This window comes from Cardiocondyla obscurior, linkage group LG03, assembly GCF_019399895.1.
Source record: "Cardiocondyla obscurior isolate alpha-2009 linkage group LG03, Cobs3.1, whole genome shotgun sequence".
In the NCBI taxonomy this organism is placed as follows: Eukaryota; Metazoa; Arthropoda; class Insecta; order Hymenoptera; family Formicidae; genus Cardiocondyla; species Cardiocondyla obscurior.
The window spans coordinates 8,935,642-8,961,402 of record NC_091866.1 but is presented as its reverse complement, the minus strand read 5'-3'; the positions used below and the strand labels follow the sequence as shown (position 1 = coordinate 8,961,402).

General features: G+C 38.8%; 1 protein-coding gene across 1 annotated transcript in view; it reads left to right on the top strand.

The window, feature by feature from the left end:
• The window catches only part of Sprt (PDZ domain-containing protein sprite), a 117,843-nt gene that overhangs the window by 27,555 nt on the left and 64,527 nt on the right, over positions 1-25,761 (top strand). The gene's annotated exons all lie outside the window — the stretch shown is intronic.

The following is a 25,761-nucleotide window of genomic DNA, read 5'->3' as shown; positions in this document are numbered from 1 at the left end:
ATTAATTTCACGTGTCGCGTCATAGAGACGCGAGACTTCTCGCTAAATTCACGCGTGGATTCTCTCTTTTCACGAGAAACGGGCACGCCTTGGCGAGTCAACGCGTTTTGAATTGTCCTGCACACATACGGGAGAGAGAAACCCGTGGCAAAGAATACGCCGGCAACCATCGTCACCGTCCCTTATCCAGTATAGAACGCGTTAACGAGCATTACACGCGAAGTGACACCGACCGTTCCGGAACGCTGTGTTTTGCATTCGTTTACGAAAGGAGCGTTTCCCGGGGCGAGAATATGTTTCAGGTATTCATAAAGGCGGCTCGTTAATTACGCCCGACGTCTTAAAGTAATTAACTTCAATGGGCCCGGGATCCGCCCGGGTCGCGACGGCGCCCATGGTCGGTTAATGTAATTCCAGTTCGTCCTCTGATTCCCCCTTGCCCCTTGCGCAATTACGAGAGAGCGCTTCTCCTGGCGATTTTCTACCTCTCATGGATTCAATGCGATATTCCTGTTAGCCGAACCCGAACGAGCGGATTAGTTGGAGTATAATAGGGATAAGTAAGAGTAATTTTGCCACCGGGATAAATGTGTTATATTTGAACAAACGAAGTACTTTTTAATAATGAATTGTGATGAAACGAGGGTGGGGAGAAGTACTTAAGTATAGAAATTCGTGTACGAGTTTCGAGGACGACGTACGGTTCGAAATCCGAAAGTGTTTCTTTAACTGCTAGAACGTCTCGGTATTAAATAAGAAAACTTTTCCGCGTTCTTTCACACTTCTTTGAAGTAGTAGAGCCTAAATTTAGTCAGCCGCGAATCAAGATATTAATTGCGGTTATATGCGTAAATCGACACGGGATGCTTAAATATTGTAGGTAATGTTTGCTTAGATGATTAGGAAAATTGCACGAATATTGCGCGCATAATTCCGATCAAGTTAAAGGCTGAATATCTAAGGGTGAAAAAGTTTCCGGATGCGACTTGTTTTCTTTTTATTTTTTTTTTTTAACCCGTAACTTTCCGGTTACAGCGTTCTCTCCGCGTGTAACACCGTCTATTCGTGGCAACGCGCAGTGTCGAATATACGTCGAGTAGCACGGTTTTTTTTTCTTTTTTTTTTTCTTTTTTTTTTTCTGTCAGGCCTCCGGGTCGCGTTCTGCAGAAGAGTGCGACGATGGTAGCGCAGAAAAGATTTATGCCTTCGCGCGGCAACGCGCATTCCCGGTGAAATATTCATGCGGATAGGCGTGAAGGTTCAACACTTGACCGCCGACGAGGTAAAAAGAGTAAAAGCGAAGTCCGGATTGCGTGTCTCTGTGTACTGTACAATGAACGAAAATATACTCGGTGTCCCACGGCGGCCTCCGCGTTCTCCAAAAGGATGAAAACCGCGGAGAGATATGCGGTACACTGGAAATTCCAGCGTGAAGAAACAGGTCGCATGATGGAGAATGATATAATGCAGAGGATTCTATATTTTTTGCAACGTCGTAGAATCAAAAATTCATCCGACGAGATTATCTTCTATCGAATCTGACAATTTAATGAAATATAACATGACGACAGTCGAAAAATTTCTTAAATTAAAGCGACTCTAAATTTAACAAACTTATTTCCCTTATATTTTATTTGAATCTAAAATTAAATTTTTATTTTACCAAATCGTTATTCACTAATATTATTTGCATAATTCATGCAAGGAAATTTATGTTCCTTTGTTATTAAATAATCTTTTATCGTTCGCGTAAAACTTCGGACCGTGAGAAATTGCGCGAAATGCAGTCGCACATATTTTCGCAAACATACGGTATTAAATCTCCCACCCTGAAAGATTCGCCACGCTTGCGTTATTTAGCGCATCCTTCGGCCCTTAAGGCGTTCACGTGCATTCACGTTCTCAAATACTACGGGAGCCGAGGTAAGACAACTGTGAATTTCAGCAGTAAATAAGAGAACATTCTTCACTCGAACATTTCACCGAGAAAGGATTTCGTTTCTGGTAACGAGGAGAGTGAGACACTTAGGGCAACATAAATTTCGACTAACTTAATGAAACAATCTTAATGCGAAGACGACTCTCGTCACATTCACCCGCGTGTTGAAACCATAGAAGTAGTAGTAAATGAGAATTTTGAGAAATAGATTGTTTCCGCGGAGCGCCGATGGTCTTTATGGAATTATATTTAAACGCGGAAAATGCAAAGCGTACGAGGTATATACATTTGAGTATCGCGTAACAAGAGTATTCGTCCTGCTTATTTCAAAATTTTTTCCGTGAAAAGGGGGAAAAGTTAGATGTTGGCGAAAGACGAATGTCTCGGTTCACCGCGCGACAAAAGTGGCCGAGTATCCCAAAGAAAGAGAGCTTGTGGTCCACCTACTAGATTGGCACGATTCTTCTTCCCGTCGTCTATAGCCGCCCCGCGACGATTTCAATCGGAAGATCACGACCCGTTTTCGCGACGATTGCTCCTGACCATGATGCCGGTGACGGCGCGAATAGATACCGGTGGCATTCAGTTGACTCCGCGCTTCATCGTGGCGCGGAGATAGAGCGTGATGAGAATTGTTAATGGTGATGAACTTGACGACGAATACGCAATTACGGGGGATAGAAAATAAAAGAAGCCCGCGTAAAAAGCGTTCAATAGAAACGTCGAGACGACAAAAATTTCCTCTTGCTTTCATAATTTGATGAAACGAAAAGATCGACCGTTGAAACTTTAATTCCGCGGTATCGGGAGTGGTCGGAGGAATACAGATAAAAAGAAAAATAAATTTCTAAGATTACGATTGGAGTTGCGATTTTAAGTGACGTCCCGCTGTTTGATTCACTCGTCGCCTAGCAGTTCTAATGACGAACGAGACCGCGCAAGCACGATCAAAGCGAAATCAGAGAGCCCACCAGTCGAGTTTCGCGTCGTAATTTTCCGGCGAAGAGAAACGAGCGACGGTGCGAAGACTGATGCGTTGAAGTACGAAAGCCTTGCGAGTTACCCTCGGGGAAAGGACATAGCGTAGGATTCGACGGGACCGATTGGTAACCGGTCGTTCGTACCGCTCTTCTTCCTCGGTTCGTCGCCGGTAACGATTTCAATCCCGAGATCGTGACCCGATTCCACGTTAACTCGACCTGTGACCGCGACCGCGGAGACACGTGGGCCCACCTGGCAGAGTAATCAATGGCTGCATTTCGTCTTTCCCGCACGACACTCGGAATACCGATAACGGCGTCGTTCACGGTCCCGGCGTTTCGAAACCGCTGTTGATTTAAATTCACGCTACGAACTTTCGGCTTCTACGACAATTTAGTGCAGGATTATCCAAAAAGCGCGAATCCTTAACAAATAACATTATCTTATCGCAAAAAGAATTACAGTCACTCTTCATATATCCATTCAAGCAATTTTTCGGCAATTAAAATATTTTTGCAGAAATTGAAAATCGTCAGGATTGTTTTCTGACAGGTTAACGTTGCAAATTAATTAACATCGCATTTACGAGCGATAACATCGTTAAAATCAACATTATAGAAATTAAATTTCCGCCGATTCCTAAAGAGTATTCATTTCTCTCTAATTTGTTCAAACAAACATTCGCGTAAAATTAAGTTTCTGCTATACCACTCAGGTAGCGGGAGGCAATAATTTAGTTCGGGGAAATATTTATATTGCGCGGCAGCTCGCGCGAATATTGGAATTACGCGACGAGCAAAATAAAGCGCTTAAATTTGGCGGTGTATTCGTGCTTTGCAGCACGGAATATTATCCAGACTTTTACGGTGCTTCGTCTCTGAACCAGCGGGACTCTGTATCAACCTTGATGTAAACAAGTACGAATTCGTCGCGCAAGAACGTTTCGGTTGATAGCGTAGTATTTAGATAAGTATCGTACTGCGCGCCATTCTACTACTCCAAAGTGTTCGCCGGGTGTACGCGCGTACGTGTCGACTCCCGTACAATCGCACCTAAGCAGATTAATACTTCGACTGCCACGTGGAAAATCCTATCACCGACCGGTTCGCCGACGTGTTGACCTGTCGAGATTGTCACTTATGTCAGAGAGACGCATAACTTTATTAACTGGCGAAATTCCAGTATTTGTGAAATTTGCGACTTATTACTTATGAAGTATTATGAAACCTTTTTGCGAGCCCTCTAAATTTGGCTGATTCAACAGCAGCACCTTTTCCTAATAAATTTGGAATGGAAACTAGTTCACCTAGCAAACATATTTTAGTCATTGCGAAAATAAATATTTTTCTGTGAAATAATATATTAGCTTATAAAATGTTTTTTTTTTTTTTTTTTAAAGAAGTCGACGAAAATATTGATTCAATTAAATGATATCTGTGATATTTAAAATTATAAAACGATAAAACGATATTTAAATCTAATCCGCCGCGGCAAAGGCTATTTTTGTCTGTAGCAAAAAATTCACAGATATTCGAGCGCAACTTTCTTGGGATCAACGTCGATAGGTATTTTCGTTGAGCGCATAATTCGCCACATCGATTCGGTCCTTGTAATTTCAGCTTGCGTTTCATTGTGCGAAAATCTCGACTTGTAAAATCGACGGCAAACAGAATCGCGGAATAAAGTCCAGTCGTGTTCGTTAAAAATCCGACCAGGAGGACGTAACGTAAGGACTCTTAACCTCGCGATGAGCATCGAGGAAAAACTTGCGCGAACGAACGAGCGAACGGAACGTCGGGTCGGTCGACGATAATAACGAGAGACGATCCCCGAAGCCGCGTAATTACAAAATTAAATCCGCGGCAGGAGGGACGTCGGAAAAATGCAGAAAAAGGATGGGAATCCGGGGCGGGAGAATAATGAAACTTTCGTTATGAAACGGTGAGTTTCGCAAAGGGCAAAGGAGCATTAAGAGAGCGGGCGCGATGAACGTATTCCAACTTAAATTGAACGAGTAAGTGAAAAGAAACTTCTTATCGAGTTGAAACGACAAAAGAAAACGTCGTTGGTGGCATTTCGAGCTTTCCGTCTTACGCGAAACACGGTGACGGACACTCGCGGCCGACGCGAAAGATACAAGTCAGCGTATGCGCAGCCGTATAGATTCCCGCGAGAAAGAAGACCCGCGGAGGGCTATTAAAAGAATTAATTAATTCGTTATTTTATAAAATTGACAATTTTTTTCAAAGACAAAGTGCAAATTTCTACAATCATCTTACCGAAAAGGAGAATTTATTAGTTAAGGCAAGATTTATAATATTATTCACATATGAGAGAGATAAATGATTAATTATTGTATCATATAATTTTGTATTACTAAACGCACGTTGCGTGATGTAATCAATATAAAACAAACAAGTTGCTTAAAATAGAGAAGCTTGCACCCGCTTATTAATTCATTTCTGACTTTACTAACATAGAACGCGTATTCTCGCAGTCGCGATTGCCGCGACGCTAAACAACGTGAATTGCTTCTGTGCGTGGGATTAATATCGAGCACAAAGCGTGTCGCATTATCCCGCCTCGGGACTTTCTAGGGCACGCAGCAGCATCCGCTTCAAGTACCGTCCGATTTACGAACTCAGATATACGCGCGCGGGTATTCGCGTGTTTTCTCCCTTGCCATTCAATTCCGCCGACACAAAGCTTTATTACATTTTCACTCCCCCTCCCCCTTCCGAGTTGAAACCTCCCCCCCTCCCCGACAACTGATTCCCGAACACTTTTGACGTACTCATTGTCGCCCAGCGGGCGGAACTGTCCGTTCGATATGTCTCCAAGAGTGATAGTTTGCGAAAATTTGACCTGAATTTACGTTAACTTTCGTTTGAAGCTACTCTCAACATAGAAATATCATCGGCAAAATGAAAGTATGATATATCAGGCTTCTATTGAATATTGAACGACTTATTGGTAGTCCATACAGCCTGTTTTGGAAGTACGATTAAAAATAATTTGCCAACTTTTCCAACATTTCTACCTTTAAATGTATTATTTTCAAAAACTTTATTTGCGCATGAGAATATTTTTTAGAGAACGTAGCTAGATTTTTAAATACGTTTTATAATATATAATTTAGAATTATTATATGCATATTTATATTCTATTAACTTATTGTTTTAAATTTGAACGACCATAAGGCACTAATTTTAATTATTATCTGGGAAAATCATTTTAAGGTAATAAAGCTATCATGCCGCGATGCGCATTAATTTATTTGTCAACGAAGCTCAACGGATTTATTGTGAAATATCGCCCGTATAATTAATATTACCTATTTATTATCTTCCTATCAATAAAGCAGCTTATCGACCACAATGTCTATCAATATTTTTAGCTCAAAGGCTATTTTAACAGGATAATATTATATTTTACTTTACATAATACAATATGCTTGTGTAGTCGTGAATTTAAAAAATAGAGAAATTAATGCTAGATATAAAATATACGTAATGCAGATAGGCAACACGGCTGTGTTCGGGTTTCAAAATTAATATATTCAATATTTCAAAACGGTAATTCCGAGGTAAAAAATATTGAATTAAATTTTTTTTTTTTTTTTTAAATAAATAAAAGACCGACAGTAAAACGTTCGACGTCAACAACTTGGTTACACGCGAACCGACAAAAAATTGCAAAAACTTCCAACGAACTGGGAGAAGTGGCAGGTCGGACGGATTAATGAGTCCGTATATCCCAAGATACTTCTAGGGTGGTTTTAGCGAGTGCGCAGGCTAACGGCAGCGACGTCATAAATTATATCAACGCGAGATGGATTTTTTTTTTTCTTTTTCTCTTGTACGTTCATAACGAAATCCGGAATGAGATCCGGTAACGAATCGCGCCGGAATTACGTACACGCACGTAATTACTACTTCCACCGTCACTGTACTTTTTTTCTTGTTAACGAATACTCTCATTATGCTGAACATGAAAATGTGTCGAGAAGGTCTTACATGCAGATATACATCGCGATGCATTGAGAGAAATGCACGAAAAAAAAAAAAAATAAAATAAAGAAGAAAAAGCAAAAAGACATATTTTCGTAATTTTTATCATTCTGTAATTTGATTCAATATCTATTTTTAAACTTGATGAAAGAAGAACAAGCGGGTATACGTGTCTGTAATTATAAAGCCACGAAACGTATTTACACTATGCAAAATAGGTCGTCATCTTTTTTTAGTCGGCCCTTACGCGCGTGAATTTTACTGAACAAACTGAACTTCGTGGAACTGAAATACGATATAAAGAACAGATCACGGTACGCGACACGGATTCGTGCACATGCATCGCATATGTGGACATTGTCATGTTCCAACACAGTAGCCTGCCACAAAATCAAAAAGCAAGCGTAAAAAGATGTTAGCGTATTTTAATTGAATGAGTCGGCCGCGTTTAAAATATTTTGCACCGGTTTACTCTCGCATGCCCGACGCGCAATTATTCCCGATGCTTTTAATCACATTTTCATCAGATCGCCCTTAGGCACACCACCAATTGTTGCACCATTATTATTAATAGGCCCGATTAATATCGAATATTATTACACGCACGTTACTTACACCTAGCAAAACCTAATTAATATCGCACGTATGCAAATAGTCATTAAAATATGCGTACTCGAACAACACGCTTAAGTGAAACGATGTAGAATTTTTTTTAATTTTAATCACATGTCATAATTTTATATTTTTCTAAAATTTTAGAACAAATTTTTATATGTTTATCAAAAGTAATATTTATTAACAGGGATTTGTAGTTTTTTTTTATTTTTAATTAAATGTTAGTAATACAATTATAACGTATTAATTGCACTATAATAATAAATTAGCTATAAATGGTGTTGAGTGCAGTTAAATCAACCAGCACGGAAAGCGAAATTTGAAAAAGTGGCATTGTTTAAGCGACAATAATCACGATAATATTCTGATTAAACGTTGAAACGTCACGTAACGAAATACACTTTTAATAGATAGAATATTACGGGAAACAGTTTTGCCGCTCTTATGAAAAGTGCATAATTCTCGTTGTGCATTCCAGTCCGCGAAATAGCAAACTCAAATACGCGTAATAGTATTTGCAGAAACGCACACCCGTTATTCTGCGTGAATAACATTTTGGTGCAATAAGCTTGTCGATGAGCAGTTTTCAATGGCACTAGCCGGCGTTAATCCCCGAGGAATATAATTAAAAGGCGATTTTATTCGCGGCGAAAAGGAGAAAGGATGGAAAACGCTCCAATGCAAACGAAACCGGTGTAATATTTGCAGCACGCGGCAACAAATGAATATTACATTGATTGCAAAACCAATGGAATTCTTTCGAGTAAAAATAAAATGCGGCACCGAAACGCGATATAACGCAATCGAAGAAAATTCCGCAAGACGAGGCGTTGTATTCTCGGGAAAAAAAAAAGAAAAAAAAAAGAAAAAACTAATGCATAAAATATCCAATAATCCTTTTTATTGAAAGCGAGTAAAAACAACTTTAGATTCCGCGAATCAAGTCACAAATTGAATATCTGAAGATCCTAAACCCAGTAAGAAAATCAACATCGATATTTATTCGATTTTATACCGAATCGACGAGTCTTTAGAGCGAAATTAAACGAAACACTTTATGAAATAATTAACATTCATCAACATTATCGTGCATCTAGAATTGTTTTTAGCAAGGCCTAGCGTTATTTCGATTAATATTTTTTTTTACAATTGCACAACACTTACCTTCGCGATCCGGAGAACTTTTCGAAGACCCCTTGTACGCCTTGGTCTTCGTACGGCGGACAATTCTGTTGCGAGTCCTTTTCACTTTGCGCGACGACAGAGGTAGAAGATCTGATAAGTCTTAAGACGATGGTGATTTTTAGGATGCTTTCGGTACTAAGGAGCAATCGAATGTGTGCTCAACATTTTTAAAACCTTTCGTACGTACAACGGAAAGGGAAAAGGGTAGGTGGAAAGAGGTAGTAACTGGTGAAATAGCCAATAAAATTTCGTTTTTTCCAAAAATATATTGTTTAGTGAATGCTCCGAATGGTCAATTTTCCCACCAGGGTCAAATTTTGTATCCCCACCCTTCACTGCCGAAATTTTTAAAGAAAAGATAGCCAACACAAAGACCATAGCATTGAAACAATAGTATCTTTCAAACAAAGGATTAAGACTTAAATATAGATTTTTGAAAGGAACAAAGAAGAAAATCCTTAAAAAAAAACAATATATTCAAACAATTGGTGTTTCATCCGATGAAACATCGCAAATAGAAAATTTTAATATTATAATATATTTATAACATTGAGATATAAGAATTCTTTCTGAAACGAAATAATTTCATTTTTATTAATTTATCTATTAATGCATAAAAAAATTTTACAACGGCGTGATGTAAAAATCATTCCTCGTTAACTTGCGCCAACTGCGTCTCGATGCAAGCCGAGAAGTGCGACGTAGCCTCCATTTGTTCTTCGCCCGCTGAGAAAACAGCCGCGCGGTGTATGCGGGCCTCCTCACCCGGCACGTTTGCCCTCCCTCTCACCCTCCCCCGCGGCGTAATAAATAAGGCTGACCGATAGCGATAATATAACGGGAGGCATTTCGGGGCGTCTTATCGCGCCCCTAGTATACACGCCTGCTCGTACCTTTCCGTCCCAAGACAAATTGGCGAACGAGTACACGCGCCTTAAGTGTTACTAAATCTCTCAACCCTGTGGATTTATTCGGCGGCGGGGGTAGGCGAAGCGGCCGGCCCGCTTCTGTTTCTCTCCGTACCCGCGAGAATGTAAGAATACCGTGGCTTTCGCGAGGAAAAGAATGCGAGCAAGTAGGCAAATTCTCTCCCGTGTTACTCCGTATTACCGCTATATATTCAAGACGTATGACGGTTTATCAAGAACGGGACAACACACACAATTCTTCGTTGAAAATGCAGGCAAATTTTACGTTTTTTTATCTTTCGCTTTTTTTTTCTTTTTTTTTTACTATTGCGCGGATACAGGGATCGGCATTGGGAAAATCGGACTTTGTGGAATGTACCGCGATTGATCGAAGCGAAATGATTTTAGAACCGAAGTAATCGGAGCGCGAAGAAATCGCGTCAAGTGCTAAACGTAATTTTCGACGGGAGAAATTAGGACGCAGAAGAGACGCTTTTGAGGGAACACTCTTTTATGGCTCGCCGCTATACGTTTTCTCGACAGCTTCCTTCCGGTTGTTCCCTTCTTGCCTTTTTTATTTTTTTTTATTTCATATTTTTTTTTTCCTTTTTTTTTTATTTAAAATTCATGGTAAGTCACGTCTTCGAAAAACATCCGGCGAGATAAAGACGCGATCCTTGATCTATCATCTGTGTACAATGTTGAGCGGTCAAAGTAATTTGTTGCTGCGGAAAAAGAGCTTCCTCTTTATTTTTCTTCTCTCCTAAACGAAAAAACGCTTCGTAGCGTGACGCAGTTTTATCTGCGATACTATGCGAATCTCGTTTATAAACGAAAAAAAGTTGAGTTTTAAAATCAAACCGTACAAAACGCGCCTTAGTTACATTTCGTCTACACAATTATATTACGATTGTTTTATGTAAAAATTGTTTCAAAGGTTTTACCTAATACTATTGTAATGGAATATTAAAATTGTGCGCATAACGGAGGACACAATTTTTTTTTTTTTTTTAAATTTATTTTTACGCTTGGTTTAGCTTTTGCTTTCAAAAATCGCCAGCTTTCAGCCACGAAAAGTTACCCCCGGTACCCCCGTGCGTTGTTCGTTTACTCGCTTCCGCGACGCTCCCGTGACGTTTGTACAACGAAATAGGCGAAGCCGTGAGCGCAAACAGATTTGCCCGGATAACGAAAGCGACATGGGAATAGCTGAAACCGATATTACTCGGAAATTCTACCAACTGATCCCGCGAGAGATAGAGACATTCACGAATATCTTGTAAGTAGTTCTAGATAAGATTAACCCTTTGTGGACGGAATACTTCTTTGACCTCAATTTTCGAGAATATGTTCTATTAATCTTTGTTATTTATTAAGATCCTCGTACAAAGATTAAAAAAGAAAGAGATAAATCAACGTGCACATGAAAATCAGACAAAAGAATATATTATTTGACAAAGACATACCGTTTGTCATTGAAGCACAATGAAGAGCCATTTAGAATAGAAATAATAGACTTTCCCCTGACATTTTAATGACCAATCGGAACTTTTGTGTGTGAGATTAGACAATGCTATTGAATCTGCAATACAACCTTAGCAGTTCCCTCTAAATAAAAACAATAGTTTCGGTAGTTCAATCGTTGTTTCACCGATACTTGCCGATAGTAGTAAAAAAATCAGTTTCCTGCGCCGGCAAATTCAAAAGAAATTCGTTTGGCAAACACGCCGCGGTCAATCAAGCACCATTCAACGACCGTAATTAAATAACGCGATCGACTGAGGGAGCGGGCGGGAGTGATTTCGAGCGATTCGCCGACGCGTTATACGTTTGCACGATTTAGGTAATTGCGTTGCATGCCGCCTGAGTTCTAAATACGAAGCGTAGAAATAACAGTCGTTGTCCTTCTGCATATGTAAATTATTCTTTTCTTCAAAAAGTTTTAGTTTCTTGGTTTCGTCTACTTAAAGAGCGGAATCCCTTTGTGACGGACAATTGTATGTAAAATCATTTCTTTTACCAAAAGAAAAGAGAAAAAAAGAAAAGAAAATGAATATCACTATAACGTGGGAGTTTGTGAAGTGAAAACTAACTCGTGAATTTTAAGAAAATTACAATTTCAATTTTTATTAAAAAAAAAAAAAAATTATTTAGTTGAAAGAAGTTAACAACTTAAGAAAGCACGTCAGCTTCGAGCGAGCCACGTTTTCATTATTATAATTTATTGAGTCAGGCATAATCGGTCAACATTTACAGCTTGCACCACTCGTTAAAGTATAATGACGTGTCTTTCGCAGGAAGCGAAGGTTGGTAGACCAATGTCCATTATTAATGACTCGTTGCGGTACGGTCGAATATGTAACTTTATACCGTGGGAGGGAAAGAGCGAGGGCGAAGAGGCGTAGGAGCGGTAATGAGATTTTAATTAACGGTGCATGCAACGATGAAGCGAACGTGTACAACACGAACGGGTGTCGCACGCGCGCGTTCGGTTCCACAATAAAGCCCCCAATATCATGAAGAGCCGACGTTCACGGCACGCGAAATTTTTATGTAAATCCGTGCATTTTGCCATGACTGCCGTAAACTATATCACGCGATATTTGCAGTGATCTTTCAATACGCACGGTCGCGTTTTATTAAATTCTACGCAATCGTGCCCGAACTTTCCTCGCATCCCGTACATGAACTCGATAATTAAATTAATTGTATCCCTTTTGTTATTATAACGTCGGTAATTGCAATCACGTTGAAGCTGATTTCAAGCAATCACGATGAAATCATTATGGAATTTCTCTGAAATGTTTCAGCGTGCTGGATATGCTTCTGTACTCGTTCTTATTAGTCTTATTATGCGCGAGATCTTAATGTCGACTATAATTAAAAGAATACAAAAATCTGTACTAAGCGCACGATTTGATTTCGTTAAACAGATCCGAGAGATTCCGGTTGAAATTCGCTATGATGAATAATAGACGTTCCTGAGGGGTTTCTCTCGTACTTAGCATATCGTTCATACATAAATACATACTTAAGAACGTACTAGGATATGAATACAGTTTTCCGACCGATCGTACTCGCGGCAAGTATCGTTATGCAAATATAAATATAATATATCGCTCCGCGATACGTAAAATCTAACGTTACAAAACTTTTTAAATCGGAGCAATAGACATTTGCGTTTCAAGTAATTTTCTTAAACACATTTCAATGTCTGTTGATATTAAAAATATTCACGTTCTCAACGAACATTTTTAGAAAAGAGCATATTTAAGATTGAACAATTAGAATGTTTAAAAAATTTTTTTAATAACAAGGTGAAATTAACGATCTGCTAGCTTTTGTGAAGAAGCTAGGCATTATTCGATATCATAAATCTTTTCTTATGCTTTTATAGAACATTAATTAAAGCGTATCCGAAAGTAATTGTTATTTTAAACCCTGAAAAATATCAATGGGTCTGTAGAAAAGAAAAGAATAACATAAAAAAAAGTTTTTTTTGAATATATAATATGCTAAAGAATTGTTTTCGCTTTTAGAAATGGATGCATAAAAGATTTTCATTTGTATGGAATTCAGGTGTTCTCATTTTTATTTTTTTTTTAATTTTTTTTTTTTTATTAATCCATCGCCTTGTCACGCTCGTCGACTATCTAAGCTACGAATACGCAATTAAATCCCTCGCGTTCAATGAAGTTGGACGCGTCTGTGACGATGGGGCGCGATAAAAGGCATAATTAATTCGGTCTACAATTTAATATTTCAGTTGAGCCCGACGAAAATCATTTTTCACGCGCCTTGCGCGCGGAATAATGCCGCCTGACTTTATTTATCGCGCAACCGAGCATACATCGCTGCGCGATCTAAACTCGAGCGTCCGTCTCCGCGCGTCTAGTTATAAATCATAGCCGTCTCGCTTTTTCGTCCGCTTTCTTGCGGCCTGATTAATAGCGTGGATAGAGAGTACCGCGAAGTCGCAACGGTGCGAGCTCTAAGATCCAAGTTACCGGCACTTCGATAATAATACAATGCAACGTACATAAATATTTGTAATTAATAACGATGCTTCTCTTTTCGATTCGCGGCATACATACTTTTACTGCTGACATAATGTCGACACCGATGAGATATTCAGAAGCTTCTGTAAGCCGCATCTCGCTAGATAATGGGATATCTTTGCTACTTAATAGCTTTATTTATCGGACGAGCTTACCAACGTAATTGGAAGAAAGTCCGAGCACTGTTTTAATTTCCTATTGAAGACAATTGCTTGGATAGGCCACGCGTTTAATCGAGAGAAGTGCCGAACCAGCCCATCCGTACCTTTCCAGTCCCGAATTCCAAATAATTTCCGTCGAACGCGCAGATTTTCTGAGCAATCCCCTGCAATTTGCGAACTACGTGTACGTGAACGTATCTTCCGTTCGCGGTACACACGTAAAAAGGCAGAGACCACGCGTGAGATTCCCTCGGTATCAGTAATAAGGACCGTTTGCGTATAAAGGCCACGAAAACAGAATAGTCGTAATGATTAAAGTTTGTCACGAAGACCGGTCACTCTCATAATAGCTGACCGTGTTGGATGCTCGATAAACCCGGGATTAAGCCGGGATCCGAAAGGGATAGAAGGCAAATGGAGGCATCAACCAGACTTATGTAAAATATATTTTATAAAATAAATGGCGAATATTTTTACCTAGCGATTAGATAGCACGTTACAATTCCGCGTTAATCTTGTACTTTGCAAAAAAAATTTCTTTACTAAATTAATTGAGAAAAATTCTTTTGTTAAAAAAAAACTCTTGTTAGATTAAAAAAATTTTATTTGTTTTTTTTTTTTTTATTCTTAAAATATTACATATATTTTTAATTGATTTTAAAGACTATCAGTTTTCGAAAAACGGACATAAGACATTACGCAGCGTTCTGATAAGAACGCTGCGGGATATCCTATCAAAACAGTCATTACAGTTATATGAATAGTAAAAGTCGAAACTGCTAATACAAGAGAAACGTAATAAAGCATAACTTCCGGTCGAGTTAGATTTCTCCCTTTCGCACGCGTACAACAAGTTCCAGAAGTGCGTCATTAAGGAAATTCCAACTTCTTGCGACCGCGGTTGCGACGCCGTATATTTCGCCGCAAAACTTTACCGTGCGGCGACTCTTCTTGCGAAAGTCGTATCGAGAATGTGAAAATTTCGAATTGAAAAGCCCGACGAATTTCAATACGTAACTGTAAGTAAAATACGTGACGTTACTAAATTATTTGTGTTTCAAGATATAAAAATGTATTCTTAGCTCTTTATACAATATATTTCACGATTTACATAACGACAATTTGCACGAGTATAAATAATTCATAGAACATGTGTACGATGACCTTTTTTAAAATTTAATAACATGCGAGAAAGACATACATTTTCGTTATAATTAGAAGTGAAACACGTATGGAAAACTGTTACGTCTAACGAGAGAATAATACATTATGAGGAAAGCAGCGCGCGGGTACGTAGTGCCGCGATAAAAATGCAATTAAAAGGGTTCGCGCGAATAAAAAAAAAAAGAAAAAAAAAGAGAGACCAAGCTTTCATGGCCACGTCGAAAAAACGCGCTGACTTTGCGATGTGAAATTTTATAGTCGGACGACGACGGTGCTCGCGAATTATTTTCCGCGCGTCTTCCCTCGAGCGCACCCGAAATCATAGCGTATTTTTCTACGATGCTTTCGGCAGTATGGATAAAATTATCCTTTTCTGGAGGACAATATTGACTTTATTCATAAAACCTACATTTAACAGTGAAAGATAATAGTGTTTTATCTCATGTCCCTAGCTCTCATATTTTCGAAGATAAATCACAATCGTGAAAAATAACGTTCATTAAGGGCAAGGGTAATTAATACGGACATAAAATAAATGTGAAAAATTATATTTTCTTTAAAGTTTAAAGTCCTATAATTGAATCATAATTACGATTGTAAAATATTATTACGGATTATTACTTTCCGATTATTTCGAATATACTTATTAACAATTTTGTTTTAAATTATAAAATGAATGTCTCTCTCTTTCTCCCTTTCTCTTTGTCGCGACTCTTTCTTCTTTCTTTCCATTTTTCTCTTGCAAGAATTAAGCGTGACGACATGCACCTACAACTCTGACGTCGTAAAACTGCTTGCGAATTTTTAGCGTAAAAAAAAAACACCGTGCGCCTTTGCATACGAAGGGCGCACGATTATGATAAGTTACTCTATAAAGAACGACCGAGAGTTTTCATGCTCCGTTGATAAGACGGCAACAAAGCGATATCATAAGGGCTGGCCTATAATCACGGGACATTATTCTTATTATCTTCCGTCGCCGGTACCACCGACGAACACGAATTAAGCCGTAGAGGGTTGTGAAGTATAGTTTGGCGACATTGTACTAGGAGCGTATGCGAGGCACCCTGCGGGAATTGTTATTGATCTAATTAATTATTCACGCCGTTCGCCGCCACACAGAAACAATACCGTTCTTTGAAACTCGACGAGGAACGTCTTCTGTTACAACAATCCGCCACGTTCTCGCTAGACGAAAATTAATCAGCCACCCCGTACCCTCCAGTGAAGAATAGAATACGTCGCAAAATGCAAACGCGACGCTTTCAATGCACATTTTGCTGATCACCCGTTCAGCCAAGATAGAGTTTTAAAGAATGGGTTACGAGCAGTTACAAGCTCCAATTAATCTCGCATAGACTTTGCTGAGTTTTATAAAATTTTGGTACAATACATCAGATTGAGGTTCTTTTTAAATTAATTCTGAAATGTTTAATGTTCTGTTTTAACTTTTTTTTTTATAATAAAGAAAAACGTTGTAGCTACATAAAAAAAAAAATTAATTAATACTGTAGATTATGAAGTCAAATAATTGAGTCTAGCGATATATCAAAAATTTATTATTGTAAAAGTAACAGCTTTACATATCTGCGTTTTTATCAAGACACGTAATTTCGAATCATTTGCATCGCGCAAAAACGCACAAATTTGCTACTTTATATTCTGCAACCTGTCGTGCAGTAAGATAGCCGTTGTCGACGTTTGACGACCAGTACGGCGAAACTAGTGTTCGCTGAAAAATTTAAACTGTCGTAAAATCTTACAACATATAATTTATTCCGCGAGGTGTACTGCGCTAAAGTTTTTTTTTTTTTTTACAACACCCGGGACAGTTTTGACAACTGCGAGGAGCAAACGGGACCGAATATATCCAGAGCTTTCAAAACGAGTCCTCGTGTCATTTTTACCAAGAGCAGTGCGTGCTGTCAAACTCGTCGCGAGAGTGCATATCCAGTTTTAAATTACGATCGATGTTTAGGCGCGACAATTTTCACATGCATCTCGCCAATTGCGTTCGACAATTTTCGCGAAGTTGAGCTACAGACGAATGTCGTTCTACATTCTATAATAATTCGCAGGGTGATTCTCGATTATAAATTATTTAGTTGTAAATTTTTTGTCAAATATAAAAACACTAATTACAGGACGTTTTATTACCAGAAAAAGTATATCCTGGTAAAGCGATAAAATAATCTTTTACATATATTTTTCAAACGTTGTACAATTCCAAATGCATGAAAGATCGATTATTAACGAAGTACACTTTTTTTTTTTATCTTGGGTGAACATATTCTTGTACGATGATTTCACAGGGAATACACTCTTCATTCATCACACTTCGTCCGGAATTAATACAGATTAATCTCTCGCTGGATATAACCAGTAAAACAATTTAATAGCCATCATAAAATTATTAAAAAATATTGTAAGTAAATGTAAAAAGAGATACGAGTTGCTGCCAACAATCATATACTTGCCATTAATCTTCTTTCGTGTAGAACAAAGTAATCCCATAATGTTCAATTCTTGTTTGCTGAAAAATAACGTCAGTTTCGCGATCGAGAATTATTGTGTTGTTGTATTAGTACCGCTGTTAAAGATTAACCTGATCGATCTAGCTAGTGTCTGGCTGGCGCATGCAATGACGCCGCGAGAATCGCTGTAGCAAACGGGAACAATATTGCGAATGGAAAAAGACCGCGTACACAGAATCCTGAGCAATAAGGGAGTAACGAGAAACATCTAAAAAGGACATCCTTTCCGACGTAGTACAAATGACGGCGGAATATATACAAGGTGGCCAGTAATATATTGCGCAACTGCTGAAGAAAGTGACTTTTTTCGAAAATAAATGGAACGTATAGAAAAAAAAATCTTTTTTTTTTGTTGCGTTTTGAAGACGCGTACTTTAACTTCTTTCGATATTATCAGAAATATATTAAGAACGTAAGCGTCTAATAACAACTGCGCTTTAATTAAATTTTGTTGATGACTTGATTTTGAGAAAAATAACGATTAGATACGTTTATCTGAGTGTTGAATTTTTATATCGAAGTATAGTTATTTTTAGAACAATTGCTATATTTTGCAGAGGTAATGTCCGAGAAATTTTTACAGGAGTCAACGTGTGAAACGCGTTAAAAGAAAATATTATTTTTCTATATTTTCTCTCGTTCTTTTTTTTTTAATATTAATTTGTTGCTGGGTGCGGCACAATTTATCGGATACCCTATGTATGTACATCGCGTTCACGTTCAGATGCAATCTCACCGGCGAGAAAAATCTCACCTTCGTCCGTTTAAATTGCTGAACCACACAGCGTGAGCAAGACGCATGACCTTAGTAATTCAGAATACTTAGCGTACAGATACTTTTTGGCATTATAAATCCTTTTACGCGAGCATATTCTCAGCAGTTCCTTCCGCACGATAGATAATTATCGCACAGTCTAAAATATCGAGTAAACTTCGGTTTTTAAATATATCGTAGATACAAATGTTCGTTGCAAATAAAAATATTGTAGTTGCATATATGCCACTTGTACGAGAATCTTTCAACGTAGTTCTTTTCGGGCTGTCGTGTCCTGGGGCATATATGGGACACGATGTATTACAACCGCCTCGCATTTCTTCTAGCAAATTCACGGCGCTATCGATATAATTTCGCCACGTGGGCACCTCTTACAATCATCGGGCGGAAGGAAACGGCGAGAGCTCTGCCAAAGTGAGTTTGTGTGTAAACCGGGCGCTGAAAGAAGCACTCAAACTGTCCGAAGCCTTCTAATGCACTGTGACAGTAAGAAATAAGGTGGAGCGGGCGCATTAGTCACGTTCTGGCGACCAATTTTGTTACATCGAATTAAAAAGAATACCATTTATTAATATTGCACGTATACTTTTGAAAAAAACAGATCTCGCGAGGCTTTATTGCCACGTCGTATTAACAAAATTAAAATTAAACCTTTAATTAGACTACAATATAATAAATTTATTATATATCTTTTTAAATTACTTATTAGAATTGCAATATTTTTGAAATCGTCCGAGTAACAACGATATTTAATTAAACGTAATATAATCAAGAATTAGCCGTAATTTTTCTAAAGTTCTCCACGGTTAAAATCCATCAATCTGATTTATAACCCCAGGATACGTAACACGCGTGGAACATTATGCGCAGTTTATGCCTCTGCGAATGTGCGCCCGGGCGCTTTCTCCACGCGACGCGGCTATGAATGATAACAGTATTTTTGTATAAGGATGACATTACGCCAACACGCAGACGTACGTCCGAGGCGAAGCGATAATTTTAACGAGCACGGAGAAAAATATACGGGGGTGCAACGAGAATACCGGGTAGGGTGGTAGAAAGGGGAGGGGAGGGCACGGACAGGCGGCAAGAAGAAATGCGTTATTACGTGCCTACACTATCTAGTCCTTGGTAAATATGAATGGCTTTAATATTCCGTAAGCACGAAGGCACCACTTTTAAAGTTCATGCATATCCCGAACGTGACCAGGAAATATTACGTAAACCACGCAAAATCTCACCTCGCCGCGCGACGCAGGGGCTAGAGAGAAAGAGGGAGGACCTCGGGCTTATGCCTCGAACGGTTCGCGGATGCACGTGCCGAAATGAATCCATAGAATGCAGGTAGTATCTCTCGCGATTATACTTCGCGTGCGTAAGACTTACACTCGTTGCGTCGAGCTAGAAATTGTTGACGGTTTATTTTGCTACGAATTGTCCGACTCTAACTCCCTGGTACGTTAATGCTACAAGGTGTGAAATTTTTCTCTTTATAAATAAAATTGACAAAAATTAAAAGCACTTGACGTTGAAAAAAAAAAAATTATAATCTCACGTAAAAGAATGTCGGCAAAATTTAATTTTGATAAAAAGCAATAGATAATCACCAGAATTATTATTTTATATTGAATTAAAGTGAAATTAATGCTCGAACAGCGCAAATCAAACGGCAAACGCAGAGTAATATGATTTACTTTAGTCTTTAATTGGAATAAATTATAATTAATGAAAGAGCAGTTTTAAAAATCCACTAAAAATATGCGCTCTATAAAGAACATCGAGACAATGAGATTCCGTCAATTCCGTGCCCGACTACGTGCATCGTTTGATTAACATTTTCATCGTCCAAAAACTTCGCAGAAAATCCAAGATTACAAATTTTCATTAAAAACTTTCGCGAGCAATTCCCGCATAAGTCCGTGCTGTCGTCCGTGAGATGTACGTAGTTTTCTCAGGTCTGAACTCGCCGAGATGTTACCGTTTCGTAGTGTACGTATCGTCGACCACACGTACTGCACATGTTAGCGACTGTTTAAAATTTTTGTAACGCGTTACGGCAAGTATATGTACAGAACAATGAGAGAAGAGTTGTGTAGTTTCATTTAAAGATTTTAAAGAATTAAAAGAAACAGTTCTTTGACAGCGGTGTCTTCCTCAAAATTTATTGTAACATTTATACGTGAACTTGAATTCGGAAATGGTATCATAAATTTGCGCTCAGAAATCTGTTTCGTGCGTATTATGTCGCGTCTAGCGAGAGCATCGTTGATACTCTCCAATCATGATTTATTGACCACAAACAGAATTTCGAAGCCCACCGATATGGGACCGTATCTTATCGCAGCACCGATACCGGGAGCCGGCCACCGCGAGCAGCGAAATTGGCCGTGGATTATTGTCTTACAATACAATAAACGGGGTTGATACGCGTTTATACGAGGAGAATGCACTCGCATATACGGGAATCCAAAACGAGGCCGGTGTCGAATAGATAATTACCGTGAATTCAACGCGTCCCGGCGGGACTAACTAATCGCAACTCGCGGCAGCCGCAAACTTTCCGCACGCCGCTAATGTATCACCATGCATATCTACGCAAATCTCGGAAGCCCGGGAAAGTGTGCGTTGAATACGTACACGTGGCAACACGACAGGGCCGCTTTTAATCTATCCGCGAGGAATATTTAATAACTCATTAACAGCAGCGAGAGAAATACCTACTCCTTTGTGCATTCGCCAGCCAGATTTAATCCCTGGCCCGAGAGTTTGTCCAAGCTTTTACCCAGTTTCTTCTCACTATCATCTCGGTGTACGAGGTAGAGCAAAATTAATAGAGAATGAATCATCCGCTCTATCCTCTCGCATAGATTGCTCAAATAAAACGACGCAAAATATATATACACTTAATATAATTGCAGTTTATCACGGCTAGTAATGTTCACAGTTCAAGCACTTTGCGGATTACAGGTTTTAGAACTACTTTTTTGCTTTCTTTCTTTCTTTCTTTTTTTTTTTTTTAATTTACACAATTGTTTTATATTTAATTTTTTAAATATTATATTAATCGTTTGCCGTGCATGTTACTCTGTTACCGCGCGTCTCAACGCGATCGGCGAATCTCAGCGCAATTTATATACAAAACAAGATGAGCCCTAAGGATTCCTCATTCGTATCGCAGCTACTTATCGGGCTGTCCGCCTGCCGGAACAACCGTGTTCAGCACGCCGTTTACAAAAGGCAGGACGTATAGTATCCGGGAAGCAATTTCAAGGGGATTCAGTAGGGCATTCGCGCACGCCGCCACGCTGACGAGAAAACGAATCACCCACGACGGCATTACGCGATCGGCCTCTTCGACTTATCTAAAGAACCGCTTTTCAAGCTGCATTATCTGATACGAACAGTCAGATTTTTTTTCTTAACATCAGATACGATTTTTCTCCTTTACGTTATAATATAATAAGCTGAAGCGCCAACGTATTTGCTTATAAATAATATTATTAATCAAAAATTACATTAATTTAATTTTTTTAATTAATAATAATGAGAGAAACAGATAAGCAAAGAATTTTATCTAATATCTAAATATAAAAAAAAAAAGTCTAAAAATAATAAGACACGTTTAATACCGTTTAATAAATTATTGTTGAAATTTTTTTTCTTTCGCGAAAAATTTTTCAACCTTGGTATTTTCGCATATTTTCCGACGGCATCTAATTGTAGACAATTTTTAAATATTCAATAGCTAGATGCGTCATTACTGCAAGGCTACGTAAACGCTAAACAGTTTCCTTATCCAGGTAATCAGTTTCGGATACCACGCGCATTACCGTTGATACTGCGGTTTTTAAGTTTCGCAAAGGTGGCTTCGACGCAGTCTCCAAACAAATTACTTAAATGCAATTTGTAAAAAATTTATATATCACCTCTATCCATAAAAGTTCTATTTCAGCTATCGAGCATTAATTTACAACGAACACATTTCGTGTCCGAATCAAAGCGATTATTGAACAGGTACTCGGTTGATCTAAAATATAAAAGCATTTACGTGTCAAATCTGATTTGGGCATTATAAAACGATGAACAGCCGGATGCAGTCGATAAAGTGAACACGATAGACAGGGGGCCAAAATCGTATCGAAATAAAATGATAAAACGATTGCATCTGCACTCCCAAAAACATTTTCCCTCCTCCTACTTTTTTGTCCCCATTCTCGCTTTCTTCTCTTCTCTCTCCTTTTATTATTATTATTTTCCCTTTTTTTTTTTCTTTCCTTTTTTTTCATTATAGTGTATTGGCCGCATGTGCAACCAATGACACTCTGCATACAGCCCAGCTGCGGTTAACGGTTCAATCTACTGATTTCAATAATAACGTGAAATTTACATCTCTCGCGCGGATGCAGCTCGAAAACGAATCACGCGCAATACGAACGGAATACTCGACGAAAGAGGTTATACAACTATATTTTGCTATGCATTCTCAATTATTTGTCGACGCGGTGTCGTTACAATTTTCGTGAATTGCAGCCATAAGTTCATCACGTGTCTCTGAATTTTCCGCATCCCTGAACGTTCCATATTTTGCGACGAGCGATAAAACGGTTCGCCAAATTATCCGGTCAACAATATACAATATGTCCTGTTAAATAACGCGCGAATCGAACGAATTTCGGCCGAAATTTCCGATGATAAGTGAAGGCAGCGGCATTTTCACGTGCGAATCAACGCGTTCTCGTTCCATTAATGTAATTTGTGCCTTTCACGCATCGTTATTAATTTGGCACTCCGTCGACGAGCGCAAATTTGCATACCGATCGATTTACATATCACGATCAACAACCTCAGTCTGATAGTAGTCTGATAATAAAAACTCTGTTAATTAAAAACAAGTTGTTGCAAACAATTAAAAAAAAATTTTTTCATCTCAACAAAAGTTTGCGTAAATTCAACGAGGTGCTTCTTGCGGTAGTTCCTGCGATTTAAAATCGGATTCCTGAGTCGCATCTAGACAGCGTTGGTTGCGCTCGCATTAAGATATTGCGGAAAGAATAACTGTCATCTTCAGAAATCTACGATACCAATATCTGTACCACTAACCGCGAGTATAGGTCGGATAAACGAAAGATAAGAGATAAGAGGAGTAACGCGTTCGTCGATTTTATCCGTCAGGATTGTTATCGTTCCCATTTGCACGATAGTCCTGGCGTATCGGAAGGGCGACGCTTCCAGCCCACACGTACGTACGTAACATACACGCACGAGCGCAGAGATTTGCCGATATCGTGACAACATTCGCAGAGCTTGTCCCCGCATCCGCCTATTTCTAATTGCGGCGAACAGTTTGTCATATATGGCACGGGTTTCCGTGTCGATCGTGCCAAACCCCTCTAGTGGTTATATTAAAATATATACCGTTTTGCGGGTCGAAAATTATACCATCGTCAATCGTGCATGCCCGGTAGTTATATCGTCGACGTATAACATATTTGCGCAGTAGAACGATTGCTGCGCTGTACATTAAGGCCCGATCAAATGAATATGCGCTATCATTAGCCTCTAATCAAACATTTATTGCACATCTGTTAGACTTGATTATAAATAACGCTACTTTCTTCCGTCCACACGACGCTAATGTATTACTTTATTCTTCTATCAATGTTGAAAATCGAATTTTCTTTTCTTTTTTTTTTATATGAATTGTAATAATTGCTCGCCTATTTTTCTTTTTTCTTTTCGTCAAACATCGTTTGACTTTCCTACGTTTATCGGCACTTTTTACAAGTTTAACCGTTATATCTCGGCGAGATTGAAGTTTAACAGACTACTATTTTCCAAACGACCTGTTTTACGATCCGGCATATTCCGCAGCGAACCGTGCAAACACATCATTTCGATTTCCCTGCGTATTACATTGCGAAAAGTTTGTTTAACGAATATAAATTGTGTAAGTCTATCAAATAAGCATTTCAGAACTCTTAATTTGTAAATATGTGAGTGAAGGAGTAGAGATAGCGTAAATGTGTAACGTGTAAATGATGAAAGTTTTATACGGCGGAAGCCCAATCTCAATTAAGAGATGAAATCACGGAGGGGTCTGCAGTGTGCGGCTCGCACAATCTCATCAAGTTTTAACCGATGCGCAGGCAAAATCTTTTACGCGGTGCACTCCGCAAAATCCGCTGAAAATCACCGGGAAAACGCACGCGTGAATCTGCATACGTGCGCGCATTCGTTGTATTTGGGAAGGGAGACGCGAGGAGGAGACGATGCAGAGACGATGTCGTGGGTCTTAGTGTTTTCAATTTCCTGCGTTTCGAGGGGGGGAATACCGGCGACAATGATGACGCCAAGCAGATGTAGCGTCACGTCCCGTTCATCGCCGTGCGGCTACGTGACGAAAATGACGATATCACCTCGTAAATTTCGTTACATGTCGCAAAAAGCCGAGAATCTCCCCTTGGCCACGGATAGGCGCGCGCGAGCGATCGCCCCGAGACGTTCAGCAGAAGGGACGTATCGCCTCGCTGCAAAATTGAATATGTCACACTTCTCAAATCCTTATCCTTTATCTTGCCGTCGGAAACACCGACGTTCTGACTCCCGCCCTCGTTTCCGCCGCGGTGACGACATCGGACGTCGTTCTCTCTCGTCGATCTGTTCTAATCTAAATTTTGTCAAGGAAGCGTATAAGAAAATCTGGTGAATAAGTACGTGAAAAAAAATATTCTTTTAAGTTCGTTTATTGCTAAATTACGCGCGAGTCCATAAATTACGCCCTGAACACGGGCATTAAAGATATTTTGTTTTCATAGTTATCTTCTGTAGAAATAATAAACGTTCACGTTTTACTCTGCTGCTAATTTAAATTAAAAATTTTTCTGTTCTCGAGTAAACTTCGCTACGATCCTTCAAAAAATTTACTTTATTTGCTTTAAACAAAATTCTTTATCGAAATACGAAAAACAAAAAATCTGATTATTATCATGATTAGAGCTCTGTCTTTTTGAAATTATAATAGTAGATGAAGCTTGCCGTAGTGTCGTGAGCATTTAATTTCAGCTAATCGGATATCGCGAGTAAACGGTGAACTTCATCCGGTTATTACTGACACTAATTGCTATATAATTGAACTGAAATCTTAATCTGTGAACCTATGTAGAGCAAATCTTTGGGTGATATCGTTAGTTATTAAGCTAATGCGCGGGTATTAATTAAACTGCGCAAGTAGAATACATCCATTAGGGAACTACAGAAAGTTATTTGACGAAAATACCGAAATTATTTAATAGTAACTTTCCACGTTACGCAATTGCAAATACTATATAAATTATTGTATTTTAAGAATTAAAATTCTGTGAGTCATTTATCGACGTAATTAAAATTATGTAACGTACTAAGAGAAAAAAAAAACAGAGAGCGAGAAAAATT